The sequence below is a fragment of the Phyllobates terribilis genome, unplaced genomic scaffold, assembly GCF_046119375.1.
Source record: "Phyllobates terribilis strain yellow unplaced genomic scaffold, ASM4611937v1 Scaffold_11__3_contigs__length_659146591, whole genome shotgun sequence".
Classification (NCBI taxonomy): Eukaryota; Metazoa; Chordata; class Amphibia; order Anura; family Dendrobatidae; genus Phyllobates; species Phyllobates terribilis.
In genome coordinates this window covers 189,361,789-189,385,836 of record NW_027362771.1, presented here as the reverse complement: position 1 = coordinate 189,385,836, position 24,048 = coordinate 189,361,789, and the positions used below count along the sequence as shown (strand labels likewise).

General features: G+C 42.5%; 1 protein-coding gene across 1 annotated transcript in view; it reads left to right on the top strand.

Annotated features, from left to right (window-relative positions):
- Nucleotides 1–24,048, top strand: part of CFTR (CF transmembrane conductance regulator) — a 229,417-nt gene that overhangs the window by 89,732 nt on the left and 115,637 nt on the right. The window lies entirely within an intron of this gene.

The following is a 24,048-nucleotide window of genomic DNA, read 5'->3' as shown; positions in this document are numbered from 1 at the left end:
ATGCATAGAGATTGCTATAGTGGATTGCTATAATGTATAGTGGATGCATAGAGATTGCTATAGTGTATAGTGGATGCATAGAGATTGCTATAGTGGATAGTGGATGCATAGAGATTGCTATAGTGGATTGCTATAATGTATACTGGATGCATAGAGATTGCTATAGTGTATAGTGGATTGCTATAGTGTATAGTGGATGCATAGAGATTGCTATAGTGGATAGTGGATGCATAGAGATTGCTATAGTGTATAGTGGATGCATAGAGATTGCTATAGTGGATAGTGGATGCATAGAGATTGCTATAGTGTATAGTGGATGCATAGAGATTGCTATAGTGTATAGTGGATTGCTATAGTGGATAGTGGATGCATAGAAATTGCTATAGTGTATAGTGGATGCATAGAGATTGCTATAGTGTATAGTGGATTGCTATAGTGGATAGTGGATGCATAGAGATTGCTATAGTGGATTGCTATAATGTATAGTGGATGCATAGAGATTGCTATAGTGTATAGTGGATGCATAGAGATTGCTATAGTGGATAGTGGATGCATAGAGATTGCTATAGTGGATTGCTATAATGTATACTGGATGCATAGAGATTGCTATAGTGTATAGTGGATTGCTATAGTGTATAGTGGATGCATAGAGATTGCTATAGTGGATAGTGGATGCATAGAGATTGCTATAGTGTATAGTGGATGCATAGAGATTGCTATAGTGGATAGTGGATGCATAGAGATTGCTATAGTGTATAGTGGATGCATAGAGATTGCTATAGTGTATAGTGGATTGCTATAGTGGATAGTGGATGCATAGAGATTGCTATAGTGTATAGTGGATGCATAGAGATTGCTATAGTGTATAGTGGATTGCTATAGTGGATAGTGGATGCATAGAGATTGCTATAGTGTATAGTGGATGCATAGAGATTGCTATAGTGGATAGTGGATGCATAGAGATTGCTATAGTGGATTGCTATAGTGTATAGTGGATGCATAGAGATTGCTATAGTGTATAGTGGATTGCTATAGTGTATAGTGGATGCATAGAGATTGCTATAGTGGATTGCTATAATGTATAGTGGATGCATAGAGATTGCTATAGTGTATAGTGGATGCATAGAGATTGCTATAGTGGATAGTGGATGCATAGAGATTGCTATAGTGGATTGCTATAATGTATACTGGATGCATAGAGATTGCTATAGTGTATAGTGGATTGCTATAGTGTATAGTGGATGCATAGAGATTGCTATAGTGGATAGTGGATGCATAGAGATTGCTATAGTGGATAGTGGATGCATAGAGATTGATATAGTGGATAGTGGATGCATAGAGATTGCTATAGTGTATAGTGGATTGCTATAATGTATAGTGGATGCATAGAGATTTCTATAGTGTATAGTGGATTGCTATAGTGTATAGTGGATGCATAGAGATTGCTATAGTGTATAGTGGATTGCTATAGTGTATAGTGGATGCATAGAGATTGCTATAGTGTATAGTGGATGCATAGAGATTGCTATAGTGTATAGTGGATGCATAGAGATTGCTATAGTGGATAGTGGATTGCTATAGTGTATAGTGGATGCATAGAGATTGCTATAGTGGATAGTGGATCCATAGAGATTGCTATAGTGTATAGTGGATTGCTATAATGTATAGTGGATGCATAGAGATTTCTATAGTGTATAGTGGATTGCTATAGTGTATAGTGGATGCATAGAGATTGCTATAGTGTATAGTGGATTGCTATAGTGTATAGTGGATGCATAGAGATTGCTATAGTGTATAGTGGATGCATAGAGATTGCTATAGTGGATAGTGGATGCATAGAGATTGCTATAGTGTATAGTGGATTGCTATAATGTATAGTGGATGCATAGAGATTTCTATAGTGTATAGTGGATTGCTATAGTGTATAGTGGATGCATAGAGATTGCTATAGTGTATAGTGGATTGCTATAGTGGATAGTGGATGCATAGAGATTGCTATAGTGTATAGTGGATGCATAGAGATTGCTATAGTGTATAGTGGATTGCTATAGTGTATAGTGGATGCATAGAGATTGCTATAGTGTATAGTGGATGCATAGAGATTGCTATAGTGTATAGTGGATTGCTATAGTGGATAGTGGATGCATAGAGATTGCTATAGTGGATAGTGGATGCATAGAGATTGCTATAGTGGATAGTGGATGCGTAGAGATTGCTATAGTGGATTGCTATTATGTATAGTGGATGCATAGAGATTGCTATAGTGTATAGTGGATTGCTATAATGTATAGTGGATGCATAGAGATTGCTATAGTGTATAGTGGATTGCTATAGTGTATAGTGGATGCATAGAGATTGCTATAGTGTATAGTGGATGCATAGAGATTGCTATAGTGTATAGTGGATTGCTATAGTGGATAGTGGATGCATAGAGATTGCTATAGTGGATTGCTATAGTGTATAGTGGATGCATAGAGATTGCTATAGTGTATAGTGGATTGCTATAGTGGATAGTGGATGCATAGAGATTGCTATAGTGGATTGCTATAATGTATAGTGGATGCATAGAGATTGCTATAGTGTATACTGGATGCATAGAGATTGCTATAGTGTATAGTGGATTGCTATAGTGGATAGTGGATGCATAGAGATTGCTATAGTGGATTGCTATAGTGTATAGTGGATGCATAGAGATTGCTATAGTGTATAGTGGATTGCTATAATGTATAGTGGATGCATAGAGATTGCTATAATGTATAGTGGATGCATAGAGATTGCTATAGTGTATAGTGGATTGCTATAGTGGATAGTGGATGCATAGAGATTGCTATAGTGGATTGCTATAGTGTATAGTGGATGCATAGAGATTGCTATAGTGTATAGTGGATTGCTATAGTGTATAGTGGATGCATAGAGATTGCTATAGTGGATTGCTATAATGTATAGTGGATGCATAGAGATTGCTATAGTGTATAGTGGATTGCTATAGTGTATAGTGGATGCATAGAGATTGCTATAGTGGATAGTGGATGCATAGAGATTGCTATAGTGGATAGTGGATGCATAGAGATTGCTATAGTGTATAGTGGATTGCTATAGTGTATAGTGGATGCATAGAGATTGCTATAGTGTATAGTGGATGCATAGAGATTGCTATAGTGGATAGTGGATGCATAGAGATTGCTATAGTGGATGCATAGAGATTGCTATAGTGGATAGTGGATGCATAGAGATTGCTATAGTGGATAGTGGATTGCTATAGTGGATAGTGGATGCATAGAGATTGCTATAGTGGATAGTGGATGCATAGAGATTGCTATAATGGATAGTGGATGCATAGAGATTGCTATAGTGGATAGTGGATTGCTATAGTGGATAGTGGATGCATAGAGATTGCTATAGTGGATAGTGGATGCATAGAGATTGCTATAGTGTATAGTGGATTGCTATAATGTATAGTGGATGCATAGAGATTTCTATAGTGTATAGTGGATTGCTATAGTGTATAGTGGATGCATAGAGATTGCTATAGTGTATAGTGGATTGCTATAGTGTATAGTGGATGCATAGAGATTGCTATAGTGTATAGTGGATGCATAGAGATTGCTATAGTGTATAGTGGATGCATAGAGATTGCTATAGTGGATAGTGGATTGCTATAGTGTATAGTGGATGCATAGAGATTGCTATAGTGGATAGTGGATCCATAGAGATTGCTATAGTGTATAGTGGATTGCTATAATGTATAGTGGATGCATAGAGATTTCTATAGTGTATAGTGGATTGCTATAGTGTATAGTGGATGCATAGAGATTGCTATAGTGTATAGTGGATTGCTATAGTGTATAGTGGATGCATAGAGATTGCTATAGTGTATAGTGGATGCATAGAGATTGCTATAGTGGATAGTGGATGCATAGAGATTGCTATAGTGTATAGTGGATTGCTATAATGTATAGTGGATGCATAGAGATTGCTATAGTGTATAGTGGATTGCTATAGTGTATAGTGGATGCATAGAGATTGCTATAGTGGATTGCTATAATGTATAGTGGATGCATAGAGATTGCTATAGTGGATTGCTATAATGTATAGTGGATGCATAGAGATTGCTATAGTGTATACTGGATGCATAGAGATTGCTATAGTGTATAGTGGATGCATAGAGATTGCTATAGTGGATAGTGGATGCATAGAGATTGCTATAGTGGATAGTGGATGCATAGAGATTGCTATAGTGGATTGCTATAGTGTATAGTGGATGCATAGAGATTGCTATAGTGTATAGTGGATTGCTATAATGTATAGTGGATGCATAGAGATTGCTATAATGTATAGTGGATGCATAGAGATTGCTATAGTGTATAGTGGATTGCTATAGTGGATAGTGGATGCATAGAGATTGCTATAGTGGATTGCTATAGTGTATAGTGGATGCATAGAGATTGCTATAGTGTATAGTGGATTGCTATAGTGTATAGTGGATGCATAGAGATTGCTATAGTGGATTTCTATAATGTATAGTGGATGCATAGAGATTGCTATAGTGTATAGTGGATTGCTATAGTGTATAGTGGATGCATAGAGATTGCTATAGTGGATAGTGGATGCATAGAGATTGCTATAGTGGATAGTGGATGCATAGAGATTGCTATAGTGTATAGTGGATTGCTATAGTGTATAGTGGATGCATAGAGATTGCTATAGTGTATAGTGGATGCATAGAGATTGCTATAGTGGATAGTGGATGCATAGAGATTGCTATAGTGGATGCATAGAGATTGCTATAGTGGATAGTGGATGCATAGAGATTGCTATAGTGGATAGTGGATTGCTATAGTGGATAGTGGATGCATAGAGATTGCTATAGTGGATAGTGGATGCATAGAGATTGCTATAATGGATAGTGGATGCATAGAGATTGCTATAGTGGATAGTGGATTGCTATAGTGGATAGTGGATGCATAGAGATTGCTATAGTGGATAGTGGATGCATAGAGATTGCTATAGTGTATAGTGGATTGCTATAATGTATAGTGGATGCATAGAGATTTCTATAGTGTATAGTGGATTGCTATAGTGTATAGTGGATGCATAGAGATTGCTATAGTGTATAGTGGATTGCTATAGTGTATAGTGGATGCATAGAGATTGCTATAGTGTATAGTGGATGCATAGAGATTGCTATAGTGGATAGTGGATGCATAGAGATTGCTATAGTGGATTGCTATAGTGTATAGTGGATGCATAGAGATTGCTATAGTGTATAGTGGATTGCTATAGTGTATAGTGGATGCATAGAGATTGCTATAGTGGATTGCTATAATGTATAGTGGATGCATAGAGATTTCTATAGTGTATAGTGGATTGCTATAGTGTATAGTGGATGCATAGAGATTGCTATAGTGTATAGTGGATTGCTATAGTGTATAGTGGATGCATAGAGATTGCTATAGTGTATAGTGGATGCATAGAGATTGCTATAGTGGATAGTGGATGCATAGAGATTGCTATAGTGTATAGTGGATTGCTATAATGTATAGTGGATGCATAGAGATTGCTATAGTGTATAGTGGATTGCTATAGTGTATAGTGGATGCATAGAGATTGCTATAGTGGATTGCTATAATGTATAGTGGATGCATAGAGATTGCTATAGTGGATTGCTATAATGTATAGTGGATGCATAGAGATTGCTATAGTGTATACTGGATGCATAGAGATTGCTATAGTGTATAGTGGATGCATAGAGATTGCTATAGTGGATAGTGGATGCATAGAGATTGCTATAGTGGATAGTGGATGCATAGAGATTGCTATAGTGGATTGCTATAGTGTATAGTGGATGCATAGAGATTGCTATAGTGTATAGTGGATTGCTATAATGTATAGTGGATGCATAGAGATTGCTATAATGTATAGTGGATGCATAGAGATTGCTATAGTGTATAGTGGATTGCTATAGTGGATAGTGGATGCATAGAGATTGCTATAGTGGATTGCTATAGTGTATAGTGGATGCATAGAGATTGCTATAGTGTATAGTGGATTGCTATAGTGTATAGTGGATGCATAGAGATTGCTATAGTGGATTGCTATAATGTATAGTGGATGCATAGAGATTGCTATAGTGTATAGTGGATTGCTATAGTGTATAGTGGATGCATAGAGATTGCTATAGTGGATAGTGGATGCATAGAGATTGCTATAGTGGATAGTGGATGCATAGAGATTGCTATAGTGTATAGTGGATTGCTATAGTGTATAGTGGATGCATAGAGATTGCTATAGTGTATAGTGGATGCATAGAGATTGCTATAGTGGATAGTGGATGCATAGAGATTGCTATAGTGGATGCATAGAGATTGCTATAGTGGATAGTGGATGCATAGAGATTGCTATAGTGGATAGTGGATTGCTATAGTGGATAGTGGATGCATAGAGATTGCTATAGTGGATAGTGGATGCATAGAGATTGCTATAATGGATAGTGGATGCATAGAGATTGCTATAGTGGATAGTGGATTGCTATAGTGGATAGTGGATGCATAGAGATTGCTATAGTGGATAGTGGATGCATAGAGATTGCTATAGTGTATAGTGGATTGCTATAATGTATAGTGGATGCATAGAGATTTCTATAGTGTATAGTGGATTGCTATAGTGTATAGTGGATGCATAGAGATTGCTATAGTGTATAGTGGATTGCTATAGTGTATAGTGGATGCATAGAGATTGCTATAGTGTATAGTGGATGCATAGAGATTGCTATAGTGTATAGTGGATGCATAGAGATTGCTATAGTGGATAGTGGATTGCTATAGTGTATAGTGGATGCATAGAGATTGCTATAGTGGATAGTGGATCCATAGAGATTGCTATAGTGTATAGTGGATTGCTATAATGTATAGTGGATGCATAGAGATTTCTATAGTGTATAGTGGATTGCTATAGTGTATAGTGGATGCATAGAGATTGCTATAGTGTATAGTGGATTGCTATAGTGTATAGTGGATGCATAGAGATTGCTATAGTGTATAGTGGATGCATAGAGATTGCTATAGTGGATAGTGGATGCATAGAGATTGCTATAGTGTATAGTGGATTGCTATAATGTATAGTGGATGCATAGAGATTTCTATAGTGTATAGTGGATTGCTATAGTGTATAGTGGATGCATAGAGATTGCTATAGTGTATAGTGGATTGCTATAGTGGATAGTGGATGCATAGAGATTGCTATAGTGTATAGTGGATGCATAGAGATTGCTATAGTGTATAGTGGATTGCTATAGTGTATAGTGGATGCATAGAGATTGCTATAGTGTATAGTGGATGCATAGAGATTGCTATAGTGTATAGTGGATTGCTATAGTGGATAGTGGATGCATAGAGATTGCTATAGTGGATAGTGGATGCATAGAGATTGCTATAGTGGATAGTGGATGCGTAGAGATTGCTATAGTGGATTGCTATTATGTATAGTGGATGCATAGAGATTGCTATAGTGTATAGTTTATTGCTATAATGTATAGTGGATGCATAGAGATTGCTATAGTGTATAGTGGATTGCTATAGTGTATAGTGGATGCATAGAGATTGCTATAGTGTATAGTGGATGCATAGAGATTGCTATAGTGTATAGTGGATTGCTATAGTGGATAGTGGATGCATAGAGATTTCTATAGTGGATTGCTATAGTGTATAGTGGATGCATAGAGATTGCTATAGTGTATAGTGGATTGCTATAGTGGATAGTGGATGCATAGAGATTGCTATAGTGGATTGCTATAATGTATAGTGGATGCATAGAGATTGCTATAGTGTATACTGGATGCATAGAGATTGCTATAGTGTATAGTGGATTGCTATAGTGGATAGTGGATGCATAGAGATTGCTATAGTGGATTGCTATAGTGTATAGTGGATGCATAGAGATTGCTATAGTGTATAGTGGATTGCTATAATGTATAGTGGATGCATAGAGATTGCTATAATGTATAGTGGATGCATAGAGATTGCTATAGTGTATAGTGGATTGCTATAGTGGATAGTGGATGCATAGAGATTGCTATAGTGGATTGCTATAGTGTATAGTGGATGCATAGAGATTGCTATAGTGTATAGTGGATTGCTATAGTGTATAGTGGATGCATAGAGATTGCTATAGTGGATTGCTATAATGTATAGTGGATGCATAGAGATTGCTATAGTGTATAGTGGATTGCTATAGTGTATAGTGGATGCATAGAGATTGCTATAGTGGATAGTGGATGCATAGAGATTGCTATAGTGTATAGTGGATGCATAGAGATTGCTATAGTGGATAGTGGATGCATAGAGATTGCTATAGTGGATGCATAGAGATTGCTATAGTGGATAGTGGATGCATAGAGATTGCTATAGTGGATAGTGGATTGCTACAGTGGATAGTGGATGCATAGAGATTGCTATAGTGGATAGTGGATGCATAGAGATTGCTATAATGGATAGTGGATGCATAGAGATTGCTATAGTGGATAGTGGATTGCTATAGTGGATAGTGGATGCATAGAGATTGCTATAGTGGATAGTGGATGCATAGAGATTGCTATAGTGGATAGTGGATGCATAGAGATTGCTATAGTGGATAGTGGATGCATAGAGATTGCTATAATGTATAGTGGATGCATAGAGATTGCTATAGTGTATAGTGGACGCATAGAGATTGCTATAGTGTATAGTGGACGCATAGAGATTGCTATAGTGTATAGTGGATTGCTATAATGTATAGTGGATGCATAGAGATTTCTATAGTGTATAGTGGATTGCTATAGTGTATAGTGGATGCATAGAGATTGCTATAGTGTATAGTGGATTGCTATAGTGTATAGTGGATGCATAGAGATTGCTATAGTGTATAGTGGATGCATAGAGATTGCTAAAGTGTATAGTGGATTGCTATAATGTATAGTGGATGCATAGAGATTGCTATAGTGTATAGTGGATTGCTATAGTGTATAGTGGATGCATAGAGATTGCTATAGTGTATAGTGGATGCATAGAGATTGCTATAGTGTATAGTGGATGCATAGAGATTGCTATAGTGGATTGCTATAATGTATAGTGGATGCATAGAGATTGCTATAGTGTATAGTGGATGCATAGAGATTGCTATAGTGTATAGTGGATTGCTATAGTGTATAGTGGATGCATAGAGATTGCTATAGTGGATTGCTATAGTGTATAGTGGATGCATAGAGATTGCTATAGTGTATAGTGGATTGCTATAGTGTATAGTGGATGCATAGAGATTGCTATAGTGGATTGCTATAATGTATAGTGGATGCATAGAGATTGCTATAGTGTATAGTGGATTGCTATAGTGGATAGTGGATGCATAGAGATTGCTATAGTGGATAGTGGATTGCTATAGTGTATAGTGGATGCATAGAGATTGCTATAGTGGATTGCTATAATGTATAGTGGATGCATAGAGATTGCTATAGTGTATAGTGGATTGCTATAGTGGATAGTGGATGCATAGAGATTGCTATAGTGTATAGTGGATTGCTATAGTGTATAGTGGATGCATAGAGATTGCTATAGTGGATAGTGGATGCATAGAGATTGCTATAGTGGATTGCTATAGTGTATAGTGGATGCATAGAGATTGCTATAGTGTATAGTGGATTGCTATAGTGTATAGTGGATGCATAGAGATTGCTATAGTGGATTGCTATAATGTATAGTGGATGCATAGAGATTTCTATAGTGTATAGTGGATTGCTATAGTGTATAGTGGATGCATAGAGATTGCTATAGTGTATAGTGGATTGCTATAGTGTATAGTGGATGCATAGAGATTGCTATAGTGTATAGTGGATGCATAGAGATTGCTATAGTGTATAGTGGATTGCTATAATGTATAGTGGATGCATAGAGATTGCTATAGTGTATAGTGGATTGCTATAGTGTATAGTTACATAGTTAGTAAAGCCGAATAAAGACTTGCGTCCATCAAGTTCGACCTGTTAGTTCTGTAATTGCTAAAGTTGATCCAGAGGAGGGCAAAAACCCCAAATGATTTAGCCAATCTTCACCTGAGGAAAAATTCCCTCCCGACTCTGAAACCAGCAGTCAGAATAAATCCCTGTATCAACCTACTATTTTATTCTATTTTTAAGTATATGCAGAAATCTGCCTGGCATCTAGAAATGCATCCAGTCCCCGCTTGAACTGGTGTAGTGAATCCGACATTACCGTCTGCTCACTCAGTGAATTCCATATTCTCACTGCTCTTACCGTAAAGAACCCCTTCCTATGCTGGTGCTGAAACCTTTTCTCTTCCAGTCTTAGTGAATGCCCTCTTGTTACCGTAATATCCCTCCTTTTGAACAAATCCCGGGCAAGGTCTCTATACTGTCCCCTAACATATTTGTACACATTTATTATGTCCCCCCTCAACCTTCTCTTTTCCAGGCTGAATAGTCCTAGTTTTGCCAACCTCTCTGGGTATTGCAGTCCCTCCATTCCCCTTATTAATTTTGTTGCCCTCCTTTGTACCTTTTCAAGCTCATTTATATCCTTTCTATATATTGGGGCCCATAACTGAGCACAGTATTCCAAGTGTGGTCTGACCAGTGCTTTGTACAGTGGAAGAACAATGTTCTCCTCCTTTGCAGCTATACCTCTTCTGATACATCCCATTACCCTGTTTGCCCTTACAGCAGCGGCCTGACTTTGGGCACTCCAATTTAGTTTGCTATCAATCAAGATGCCCAAGTCCTTCTCCATCTCTGAATTCCCCAATGATTTCCCATTCAGTGAGTACTGGTGACTTCCATTTTTCCTTCCCATATGTATGACCTTACATTTCTCCTCGTTAAACCTCATTTGCCATTTAATGCTCCACCTACCCAGCTTATCCAAATCCCTCTGTAGGTCTGCACTGTCCTCTTTTGTATTAATTGTTTTACATAACTTTGTGTCATCTGCAAATATTGATATTTTACTATTTATCCCGTTGACTATGTCGTTAATAAAGATATTAAATAACATTGGGCCTAGTACAGACCCCTGTGGTACCCCACTAGTGACGCTTACCCAATCTGAGTATATTCCATTTATAACCACCCTCTGCCTTCTATCCTTTAGCCAGTTAGCTACCCACTTGCAGACATTTTCCCCCAGCCCCATCATTCTCATTTTGTATACCAACCTATTATGTGGCACGCTATCGAACGCTTTTGAGAAGTCGAGATACACGACATCCACTGGTTCCCCCTGATCTACTCGAGAGCTCACCTCCTCGTAGAAGTCAATCAGGTTTGTTTGGCAGGAGCGATTCCTCATGAATCCGTGTTGGTTCGGGGTTAATAGATTATTAGCGTCAAGATGCTCCATGATTGCCTCATTAATAAAGCCTTCAAAAATTTTGCCCACAACGGACGTCAGACTCACCGGCCGATAGTTTCCGGCGTCACTTTTCGCTCCCTTTTTGAATATTGGCACTACATTCGCCTGTCGCCAATCAAGTGGTACAGACCCAGTCTCAACAGAGTCCTTAAATATAAGATATAACGGTCTGTCTATCACATGACTTAGTTCCCTTAGTACCCGTGGGTGTATGCCATCAGGTCCTGGTGATTTGTTTATTTTAATGTTACTGAGGCGTTTCTGTACCCCAGCTTGGGTTAGATTTGTCATACTTAGTGGAGGATTAAGCTTGTCACTTCTCATTTCTCCTGTTAGTTCTTTTTCCTTTGTGAAAGTTGACGAAAAAAATTTATTTAATAGATTAGCTTTATCCTCATCTTTCTCTATGATTTTGCCTTCATCACTTTTTATCGGTCCAATATTATCCGATTTAATCCTTTTACTATTTATATACGTAAAGAACAGTTTGGGATTTGATCTACTTTCCCTAGCAATACGTCTCTCTGTTTCCTCCTTCGCTATTTTTATTTGTTTTTTGCAGGTTCTCGTTTTTTCCTTGTAACACATTAGTGCCTCCTTGCTGTTTTCCTGTTTTAATCTCTTGAATGCCTCTTTTTTGCTATTTAACGCCCCTTTTACGTTCTTATTCAACCATATTGGTTTCCTCTTATTTCTGGCCCTTTTATTCCCATACGGTATATACCTCTCGCACTGAGTATTCAGAATTCTTTTGAAGGTTTCCCATTTACTATTCGTATTTCCTTGATTAAGAACTTTGTCCCAGTCTATAAGTTGAAGGTTTTCTTTCAGCTGATCAAACTTCGCCCTCCTAAAGTTTAATGTTTTAGTTGTTCCCTTATTGATAACCCTACTGAAGGGCATTTTGAAATTGATAATATTATGATCGCTATTACCTAGGTGCCCCCCTATCTGTACCTCAGTTATTCTATCAGGCCTATTAGTCAATATTAAGTCCAACACGGCCTTCCCTCTCGTTGGTTCCTGCACTAGTTGGGAGAGATAATTATCCTTGATATTTGTCAAGAACCTTTTTCCTTTCTGCGATCTACAGGTTTCTGTTTCCCAGTCAATATCCGGGTAGTTGAAGTCCCCCATTACAATCACCTCATTATGTTTTGCTACTTTGTCTATTTGTCCTAATAGCAGTTTCTCATTCTCCTCTGTTATATTGGGTGGCTTATAGCAGACCCCCAGTAATATTTTATTATTATTTTTTGCCCCCTCTATCTCTACCCACATGGACTCGACCCCCTCTTCTCCCTCTCCTATATCTTCCCTTAGTCTGGGCTTTAGACGTGACTTTACATATAAGCAGACTCCTCCGCCGTTCCCCTGTTTCCGGTCCCTTCTAAATAAACTATAATCTGTTAAATTTACCGCCCAGTCGTAGCTATCGTCTAGCCAAGTCTCTGTTATACCTACGATGTCATACCTCTCCTCCGATATAAGCGCCCGCAGCTCATCCGCCTTATTGGTCAGGCTTCTTGCGTTGGTCAGCATGCAAGATAAAACTTTGGGGTTATTTAGCATCCTATTCTTCTCTAACGATCTAACTGTACTATCCCCACCCCCCTCTCCACCCTCATTATATTCACTTCTCCCCTTCCCCCTTGCTTGCCTCACATCCCACCTATTTCCTTGGTTTCCCCCCCCCCGTCTCTAGTTTAAAAACTCCTCCAACCTATTAGCCATCTTCTTCCCCAGCACTGCTGCACCCTCCCCATTGAGGTGCAGCCCGTCCCTACGGTAGAGCCTGTAGCCGACAGCGAAGTCGGCCCAGTTCTCCATGAACCCAAACCCTTCTGCCTTGCACCAACTCTTTAGCCACTTATTCACCTCCCTAACCTCCCGTTGGCGCTCCTGTGTGGCTCGCGGGATTGGTAGTATTTCTGAGAAAACTACCTTGGAGGTCCTTGCCCTAAGCTTCCTACCTAGATCCCTGAAATCATTTTTAAGGACCCTCCATCTACCACTCACTTTGTCATTGGTGCCAATGTGGACCATGACCACTGGGTCTTCGCCAGCCCCACCCAGTAACCTGTCAACCCGATCCGCGATGTGCCGGACTCGAGCGCCAGGGAGGCAGCACACCGTTCGGCGATCCCGGTCTTTGTGACAGATTGCCCTGTCTGTCCCCCTAATAATAGAGTCACCCACTACCAGGACCTGTCTAGCCTGCCCTACACTTCCCCCCTCCCCCTCATTACTGGAGCATACACTCCCCCGGCGGTCAGAGGATCTGTCGTGCTCCAATAATGCCGGTTCTGAACCAGCCTTCCTATACTTCTTCCCTCTATCCCTTCTAACTGTTACCCAGCTCCCTGCCTGTTCAGCCTGCGCTTCCCCACTAAGCTCCACCCCCAGTGTTGACCCATTGAGTGTCTGCTCGGTGAGCAGCAAACTCCGTTCCATGTTGTCGATGCTCCTCAGTACCGCTATCTGAGCACTTAGATCCAGGATTTGGGCTTCCAAGTGCACGATATGCTCACATCTCTCGCAGCAGTATGGATCCCTGAGCGGTAGCTCAGGGAATGCATACATTGCGCAAGATGTACACTGCACGGCTCCGGCCAACATGGACGTGGATGCATAGAGATTGCTATAGTGTATAGTGGATGCATAGAGATTGCTATAGTGTATAGTGGATTGCTATAGTGGATAGTGGATGCATAGAATTGCTATAGTGTATAGTGGATGCATAGAGATTGCTATAGTGTATAGTGGATTGCTATAGTGTATAGTGGATGCATAGAGATTGCTATAGTGTATAGTGGATGCATAGAGATTGCTATAGTGTATAGTGGATTGCTATAGTGGATAGTGGATGCATAGAGATTGCTATAGTGGATAGTGGATGCATAGAGATTGCTATAGTGGATAGTGGATGCGTAGAGATTGCTATAGTGGATTGCTATTATGTATAGTGGATGCATAGAGATTGCTATAGTGTATAGTGGATTGCTATAATGTATAGTGGATGCATAGAGATTGCTATAGTGTATAGTGGATTGCTATAGTGTATAGTGGATGCATAGAGATTGCTATAGTGTATAGTGGATGCATAGAGATTGCTATAGTGTATAGTGGATTGCTATAGTGGATAGTGGATGCATAGAGATTGCTATAGTGGATTGCTATAGTGTATAGTGGATGCATAGAGATTGCTATAGTGTATAGTGGATTGCTATAGTGTATAGTGGATGCATAGAGATTGCTATAGTGGATTGCTATAATGTATAGTGGATGCATAGAGATTGCTATAGTGTATACTGGATGCATAGAGATTGCTATAGTGTATAGTGGATTGCTATAGTGGATAGTGGATGCATAGAGATTGCTATAGTGGATTGCTATAATGTATAGTGGATGCATAGAGATTGCTATAGTGTATAGTGGATTGCTATAGTGGATAGTGGATGCATAGAGATTGCTATAGTGGATTGCTATAATGTATAGTGGATGCATAGAGATTGCTATAGTGTATAGTGGATTGCTATAGTGGATAGTGGATGCATAGAGATTGCTATAGTGGATTGCTATAGTGTATAGTGGATGCATAGAGATTGCTATAGTGTATAGTGGATTGCTATAGTGTATAGTAGATGCATAGAGATTGCTATAGTGGATTGCTATAATGTATAGTGGATGCATAGAGATTGCTATAATGTATACTGGATGCATAGAGATTGCTATAGTGTATAGTGGATTGCTATAGTGTATAGTGGATGCATAGAGATTGCTATAGTGGATAGTGGATGCATAGAGATTGCTATAGTGTATAGTGGATGCATAGAGATTGCTATAGTGGATAGTGGATGCATAGAGATTGCTATAGTGGATGCATAGAGATTGCTATAGTGGATAGTGGATGCATAGAGATTGCTATAGTGGATAGTGGATTGCTATAGTGGATAGTGGATGTATAGAGATTGCTATAGTGGATAGTGGATGCATAGAGATTGCTATAATGGATAGTGGATGCATAGAGATTGCTATAGTGGATAGTGGATTGCTATAGTGGATAGTGGATGCATAGAGATTGCTATAGTGGATAGTGGATGCATAGAGATTGCTATAATGGATAGTGGATGCATAGAGATTGCTATAGTGGATAGTGGATTGCTATAGTGGATAGTGGATGCATAGAGATTGCTATAGTGGATAGTGGATGCATAGAGATTGCTATAGTGGATAGTGGATGCATAGAGATTGCTATAGTGGATAGTGGATGCATAGAGATTGCTATAATGTATAGTGGATGCATAGAGATTGCTATAATGTATAGTGGATGCATAGAGATTTCTATAGTGTATAGTGGATTGCTATAGTGTATAGTGGATGCATAGAGATTGCTATAGTGTATAGTGGATTGCTATAGTGTATAGTGGATGCATAGAGATTGCTATAGTGTATAGTGGATGCATAGAGATTGCTATAGTGTATAGTGGATTGCTATAGTGTATAGTGGATGCATAGAGATTGCTATAGTGTATAGTGGATGCATAGAGATTGCTATAGTGTATAGTGGATGCATAGAGATTGCTATAGTGTATAGTGGATGCATAGAGATTGCTATAGTGTATAGTGGATTGCTATAGTGGATAGTGGATGCATAGAGATTGCTATAGTGTATAGTGGATGCATAGAGATTGCTATAGTGTATAGTGGATTGCTATAGTGTATAGTGGATGCATAGAGATTGCTATAGTATATAGTGGATGCATAGAGATTGCTATAGTGTATAGTGGATTGCTATAGTGGATAGTGGATGCATAGAGATTGCTATAGTGTATAGTGGATGCATAGAGATTGCTATAGTGTATAGTGGATTGCTATAGTGTATAGTGGATGCATAGAGATTGCTATAGTGGATAGTGGATGCATAGAGATTGCTATAGTGGATAGTGGATGCGTAGAGATTGCTATAGTGGATTGCTATTATGTATAGTGGATGCATAGAGATTGCTATAGTGTATAGTGGATTGCTATAATGTATAGTGGATGCATAGAGATTGCTATAGTGTATAGTGGATTGCTATAGTGTATAGTGGATGCATAGAGATTGCTATAGTGTATAGTGGATGCATAGAGATTGCTATAGTGTATAGTGGATTGCTATAGTGTATAGTGGATGCATAGAGATTGCTATAGTGGATTGCTATAATGTATAGTGGATGCATAGAGATTGCTATAGTGTATAGTGGATTGCTATAGTGGATAGTGGATGCATAGAGATTGCTATAGTGGATTGCTATAGTGTATAGTGGATGCATAGAGATTGCTATAGTGTATAGTGGATTGCTATAGTGTATAGTGGATGCATAGAGATTGCTATAGTGGATTGCTATAATGTATAGTGGATGTGACGCGCCCCCCGGGCCATGTTGTTAGGGATACCCGGAGCCGGATCAGATGGGGGTTGTAGTCTCCGAGTGGCTGTGACCCGGTCCGTGCCCAGGGTGTCAAACTCAGTGTGTGGCAGTCCTACAGATGTTATTAGAGTTCTTTGTGTCGACTACGCCACCCGTTGATTTGCGGTCAAAAGGCCGCCGCTGCAGCAGGGTCCGCTGAGGCTGTTGGTATGTGTGCAGCTTTGGTAGTATAGCCCCCAACGGGAGGGGTATAGCCTCAGGGGGTCAGATGTAGAGGATGGTGGTTGTGAAGGTGCAGGATGAATCAGCAAGAAGACTCAGAGTCGGGCTGTGCAGTTCAGGGGTTTTTACTTACGGGTGTTCTTATGGTCACTCTGGCCTGAAGCGACCACCCGAGCCGTGCTGCGTCCACCAGGTCCTGGACTCGGCTAACCCCCAGGCAGTTCTGGAGCGTGGTCCTGAGCTCCTGTCTGACTTTCCCTCTCTTCTGGCCGTTCTCACCAGGGATCCACCTATGTCCGGCTCCCTCGGGCCTCTTGTTGGTAAACCCTTGTCTCTGGGTTCCCTGACCCTATTCTTGGTTTGCCTTCCGGGTGGATTTGGTGGGTGGTCGTGGCAGATCCTGCCCACGACCTCCGGTCTCTGGCTAAGGTGTGCTGTAGCCTCCACCAGCTTGGGATCCGGTACCCTGTTGCCAACTCTTCACCCTCTGATCTAATTTTGGGTTCTTGGAGTTCCCTCTTCTCCCCCTTCTGGGTCCTTCTTTCTCCTCTCTCTCTGGGCCTTGGAGCTGCTCTTCTCCTCTGCTCTCTTCCTCTGACTCAACTCTGACAGACTGACTCTGATCTAAGATGGTTCCCACCTTATATACTCCCTCTATGTGTGAGCTCAGGTGACCAGCACCCAATGAGCTCCTAGCTTTACCCAGGCTGCTCCCCCTATCTGCCCCTACACTACTGGGATGTTCCAGCCCCCTCCCACTCCAGCCAGGAACAGACACTGTCGTACCTGCACATAAACTGGTGGGAGTACCGTCGGTCTGTTCCCCGGAAATGGGATGTGTGTAGTGCATGCAGCTAACTGAGCTCAGCTCCACACTCCATCCTTACCCGGGAGTGGAATATCACACCTCTGGGTTGAGGTGCAATACCCCTGTAGCAGCCGAATCCTCAGGGTGCTACATTCCCCCCTGGTAAATCACAGCACGTCCTCGGGCTGTAAAATAACAAAACATCCAAAAACATACAATTTTTTTTTTCATAAGCATCATAAACATATAAAACAATATATATATATCATAAAACTTTTCATATAAAACTCCTCATTAGAAACATTCTTGTTCCTCCGGCCACGGTGCAACTTGTGACCGGGTCAAGTGCGACAGTCTCTCTTGGAAGAAAACAGTTTCCTATAAAACCGGTAGGGAGCGCTTTAGGAAGCGCAACTATATACAAGGGAATTATGGCCGCTCTCAGTCCTCGGCCAGGTATTAGGGAGGATTGACCGCTCTCAGTCCTCGGTCAGTGGGAATAGGGACACACGGGTTTCAGTTCAATCTGCTGGTCCCAACGGGGACTATATTTTAACTAGAACAGTTCTTATACCCTGACGGGTAACTATGTACAGTCTCTCTCTACCGTACTTCAACGACGGCGTCCTCCTGCTCCTTCTTTAGATTCTTCAGACCCGTCCGGGTCCTCTTGCTCCTCCTCACACCGCAGCTCCTCCTCCGTCAGGCGATGCACATGGAGGGCGTAGGGTCCTTTGGCACACTTGTGCCGGGTGAAGGTGACCTCGTCCCCTACATACAGGTCACGACCTCTGTGTCCCTCCGGCAGATGGCTTTCTACGTCTCTGCGGGTGACAAAGACGTCGCCGGGGGTGTGATGATCCCTGATGAAACCCCAACCGTGAAGCAGTTGGAATTTAATTACAGTCCCGGTGGCACGGGGACCGTGGGCTGCACGGGGGTTCCTCCGGGTCCGGCTCTTCTGCTCTGCGCTCTGGATTTGCAGCCGCTGCTCTCGGACCCGCCTCTCTCTCCTCTCCCGGTCGAAGACCTCTAACTGCTGCCGGCAGCACTCCGCACGTTCAGCTGCGGCCGCCCGCGTTTCTTGGGTGAATCCCATGAGGTCTCCTCCGGTGGGGTCCCACGCAACTGCGCTTCCTCCAACGAGAGTGGGGTGATCTTAACGGGCTTCGGAACCGGAATCAGGGGCTCATCTAGGGGTCTTTCTTTTTGGAGCTCAAGTTGGTAATACTCCGGTGGCCATATAAAGGGCTGCCCATCCGGGCACGTATGCTGGGCGAACAGGTCTTCACCCAGGTGCGGCACTCTAGATGTTGAGGGCGCGGAGGTGGTGGCGGCGCCCAGGTTTACCAGGCCTTGCGACCAGGCTTGGGGCACCCTGAAGGTGAAGGGCACCGTAAAGACGGCGGCGCCCGGGTGTTCCTGGCCTTGCGACCAGGCCGGTGGTTCGGCAGAGGTAGGGGGCGCTGTTGGTACTGCGGCGCCCGGGGGCACTCGGCCTTGCGACCAGGCCGGTGGCGTCTCCTGCTTGGCCGCGCTCTGGATTGAGGCGCGTGACGTAGCAGGGGGCGTGGCCGCGGCTCCGGCCGCTTGAGGCCTAGCTTGGAGCGATGACGCAGCGGCTACGGGAACGGTGAGTGGGGCTTCAGGCTCTGCGACGGGGAGCTGGGGCAGGTTTACGGCTTCTGGGCACGGGATGCTGTCGTCCCCATTACCTGCCTTTATCTCTTCGGCTCCCTCCGCAGCGTCGTCTCCGGCCGTCGTCCCTCCTTCGCCGTCCTCAGAGGTGGACTTGCTCCTCGCTGCGGGTGGCATGCTTCGCTGGCGGGCTCCAGCCTGCTGGGCCATCTCTCGAGTCCACTCCGCCAGTGTTTCCTGCTGCACCCGGGCCATCCTCCGTGCGAAGCCCTCCAACGCGGTCTGTGCACGCTCCCGATCTCCGGGGAGCTGCGCCAGGATCTCCAGCAGGCCTTCTGGAGTGGCGACCTGCAACAGGCTCCTGACCACTGGGTCGGTGCTGCCTGACTCTCCCTGCATCCCCGGGTGTGTTCTCTCTGGACTCTCCTCCAGACGTCTTGTCTCCGGGTGCGCTCTCTCCAGACTCCTCCAGGCTGCACCCATCTTCGTTCTCTTGTTCTGTCTCCGCCCACATTGAGGGTGGTCCCGGGGCAACTTCAGTTCCAGGGGCAGTTCTCTCACGCTGATGGACACTTCCAGCATCACAGTCTCTGTTGGTGGGCGCGGTTTCCGCTTTTGGCGCCATTCTTCGACCTGGCCCACGATGGGAGGTGGCCTTTTGCCACCCTCTGGCACGCCCATAATGGCGTCCGCTCCCCCAAGGCGGGAAATCTTCGGAAATGGCGGGAATCGTCTCCCAGTGGCGGGAAACTCCATGGATGGCGGGAAAAAGCTGCAAATGGCGGACAACCGGCGGGAAACGACCTGTGATGGGGTCCGTTGGCGGGGACCCTCCGGAACCGGCAGGAGACTTCTTTTTGAGGTAACGGTGAACTTTTCTTCAGGCACGCAGTACCCGGTTGTTGCGGGCACGTTATCCCGCCGACCACGCCAAAGTCGACGCGCCCCCCGGGCCATGTTGTTAGGGATACCCGGAGCCGGATCAGATGGGGGTTGTAGTCTCCGAGTGGCTGTGACCCGGTCCGTGCCCAGGGTGTCAAACTCAGTGTGTGGCAGTCCTACAGATGTTATTAGAGTTCTTTGTGTCGACTACGCCACCCGTTGATTTGCGGTCAAAAGGCCGCCGCTGCAGCAGGGTCCGCTGAGGCTGTTGGTATGTGTACAACTTTGGTAGTATAGCCCCCAACGGGAGGGGTATAGCCTCAGGGGGTCAGATGTAGAGGATGGTGGTTGTGAAGGTGCAGGATGAATCAGCAAGAAGACTCAGAGTCGGGCTGTGCAGTTCAGGGGTTTTTACTTACGGGTGTTCTTATGGTCACTCTGGCCTGAAGCGACCACCCGAGCCGTGCTGCGTCCACCAGGTCCTGGACTCGGCTAACCCCCAGGCAGTTCTGGAGCGTGGTCCTGAGCTCCTGTCTGACTTTCCCTCTCTTCTGGCCGTTCTCACCAGGGATCCACCTATGTCCGGCTCCCTCGGGCCTCTTGTTGGTAAACCCTTGTCTCTGGGTTCCCTGACCCTATTCTTGGTTTGCCTTCCGGGTGGATTTGGTGGGTGGTCGTGGCAGATCCTGCCCACGACCTCCGGTCTCTGGCTAAGGTGTGCTGTAGCCTCCACCAGCTTGGGATCCGGTACCCTGTTGCCAACTCTTCACCCTCTGATCTAATTTTGGGTTCTTGGAGTTCCCTCTTCTCCCCCTTCTGGGTCCTTCTTTCTCCTCTCTCTCTGGGCCTTGGAGCTGCTCTTCTCCTCTGCTCTCTTCCTCTGACTCAACTCTGACAGACTGACCCTGATCTAAGATGGTTCCCACCTTATATACTCCCTCTATGTGTGAGCTCAGGTGACCAGCACCCAATGAGCTCCTAGCTTTACCCAGGCTGCTCCCCCTATCTGCCCCTACACTACTGGGATGTTCCACCCCCCTCCCACTCCAGCCAGGAACAGACACTGTCGTACCTGCACATAAACTGGTTGGAGTACCGTCGGTCTGTTCCCCGGAAATGGGATGTGTGTAGTGCATGCAGCTAACTGAGCTCAGCTCCACACTCCATCCTTACCCGGGAGTGGAATATCACACCTCTGGGTTGAGGTGCAATACCCCTGTAGCAGCCGAATCCTCAGGGTGCTACAGATGCATAGAGATTGCTATAGTGTATAGTGGATGCATAGAGATTGCTATAGTGGATAGTGGATGCATAGAGATTGCTATAGTGGATTGCTATAATGTATACTGGATGCATAGAGATTGCTATAGTGTATAGTGGATTGCTATAGTGTATAGTGGATGCATAGAGATTGCTATAGTGGATAGTGGATGCATAGAGATTGCTATAGTGTATAGTGGATGCATAGAGATTGCTATAGTGGATAGTGGATGCATAGAGATTGCTATAGTGGATGCATAGAGATTGCTATAGTGGATAGTGGATGCATAGAGATTGCTATAGTGGATAGTGGATTGCTATAGTGGATAGTGGATGCATAGAGATTGCTATAGTGGATAGTGGATGCATAGAGATTGCAATAATGGATAGTGGATGCATAGAGATTGCTATAGTGGATAGTGGATTGCTATAGTGGATAGTGGATGCATAGAGATTGCTATAGTGGATAGTGGATGCATAGAGATTGCTATAGTGTATAGTGGATGCATAGAGATTGCTATAGTGGATAGTGGATGCATAGAGATTGCTATAGTGGATAGTGGATGCATAGAGATTGCTATAGTGGATAGTGGATGCATAGAGATTGTTATAGTGGATAGTGGATTGCTATAGTGGATAGTGGATGCATAGAGATTGCTATAGTGTATAGTGGATGCATAGAGATTGCTATAGTGGATAGTGGATGCATAGAGATTGCTATAGTGTATAGTGGATGCATAGAGATTGCTATAGTGGATAGTGGATTGCTATAGTGGATAGTGGATGCATAGAGATTGCTATAGTGTATAGTGGATGCATAGAGATTGATATAGTGGATAGTGGATGCATAGAGATTGCTATAGTGTATAGTGGATGCATAGAGATTACTATAGTGGATAGTGGATTGCTATAGTGTATAGTGGATGCATAGAGATTGCTATAGTGGATAGTGGATGCATAGAGATTGCTATAGTGTATAGTGGATGCATAGAGATTGCTATAGTGGATAGTGGATGCATAGAGATTGCTATAGTGGATAGTGGATGCATAGAGATTGCTATAGTGGATAGTGGATTGCTATAGTGGATAGTGGATGCATAGAGATTGCTATAATGGATAGTGGATTGCTATAGTGTATAGTGGATGCAAAGAGATTGCTATAGTGGATAGTGGATGCATAGAGATTGCTATAGTGGATAGTGGATTGCTATAGTGGATAGTGGATGCATAGAGATTGCTATAATGGATAGTGGATGCATAGAGATTGCTATAGTGGATAGTGGATTGCTATAGTGGATAGTGGATGCATAGAGATTGCTATAATGGATAGTGGATTGCTATAGTGTATAGTGGATGCAAAGAGATTGCTATAGTGGATAGTGGATGCATAGAGATTGATATAGTAGATAGTGGATTGCTATAGTGGATAGTGGATGCATAGAGATTGCTATAGTGGATAGTGGATTGCTATAGTGGATAGTGGATGCATAGAGATTGCTATAATGGATAGTGGATTGCTATAGTGTATAGTGGATGCAAAGAGATTGCTATAGTGGATAGTGGATGCATAGAGATTGATATAGTGGATAGTGGATTGCTATAGTGGATAGTGGATGCATAGAGATTGCTATAGTGGATAGTGGATTGCTATAGTGGATAGTGGATGCATAGAGATTGCTATAATGGATAGTGGATTGCTATAGTGTATAGTGGATGCAAAGAGATTGCTATAGTGGATAGTGGATGCATAGAGATTGATATAGTGGATAGTGGATTGCTATAGTGGATAGTGGATGCATAGAGATTGCTATAGTGGATAGTGGATTGCTATAGTGGATAGTGGATGCATAGAGATTGTTTGTTCAGTCAATATTTCCAGAGTTACCATGTCTTAGAATAAATAATCATTTAATATTCTACAACTATTTCCCAGCATACTGATGTTTCTTCTTATCTATCTTTTGATGATATACCCTTATCAGAACTCCAGCATCGGATAAGAATTCCTGCATTCTGACACTGAAATAATATTGTAATATATTCACTCACAAACACCAAGATATATGTATACATTGTCAAGTCCTTTGTAAATAATGATTTAAGGTTGGCTGCATTTTACTATATCAATAAATTGTTTGCTAAACGTATGAATAGGCTTTAAGAAAGGCTATTCTTCCGAGGGAGACAGACGCCTGGAGTGTATAGACAGGGACAGGCAGGCAAACACTTGAAATGCTTCACAATATTTCTCATGGCCCCCACGTGTCAGATCATTTTGTAGACACATAGAGGTACAGTATTTTGACCACTGCAGTTTTAAAGGGAACCTGTCATTTGATTCATACTGCCCATGGTCTGCCCGGAGACTGGCTGTATTTTTGCAGCCATCTGTGTTTTATTGTGTAACACTGTGGCCTTTTAGGGAAAA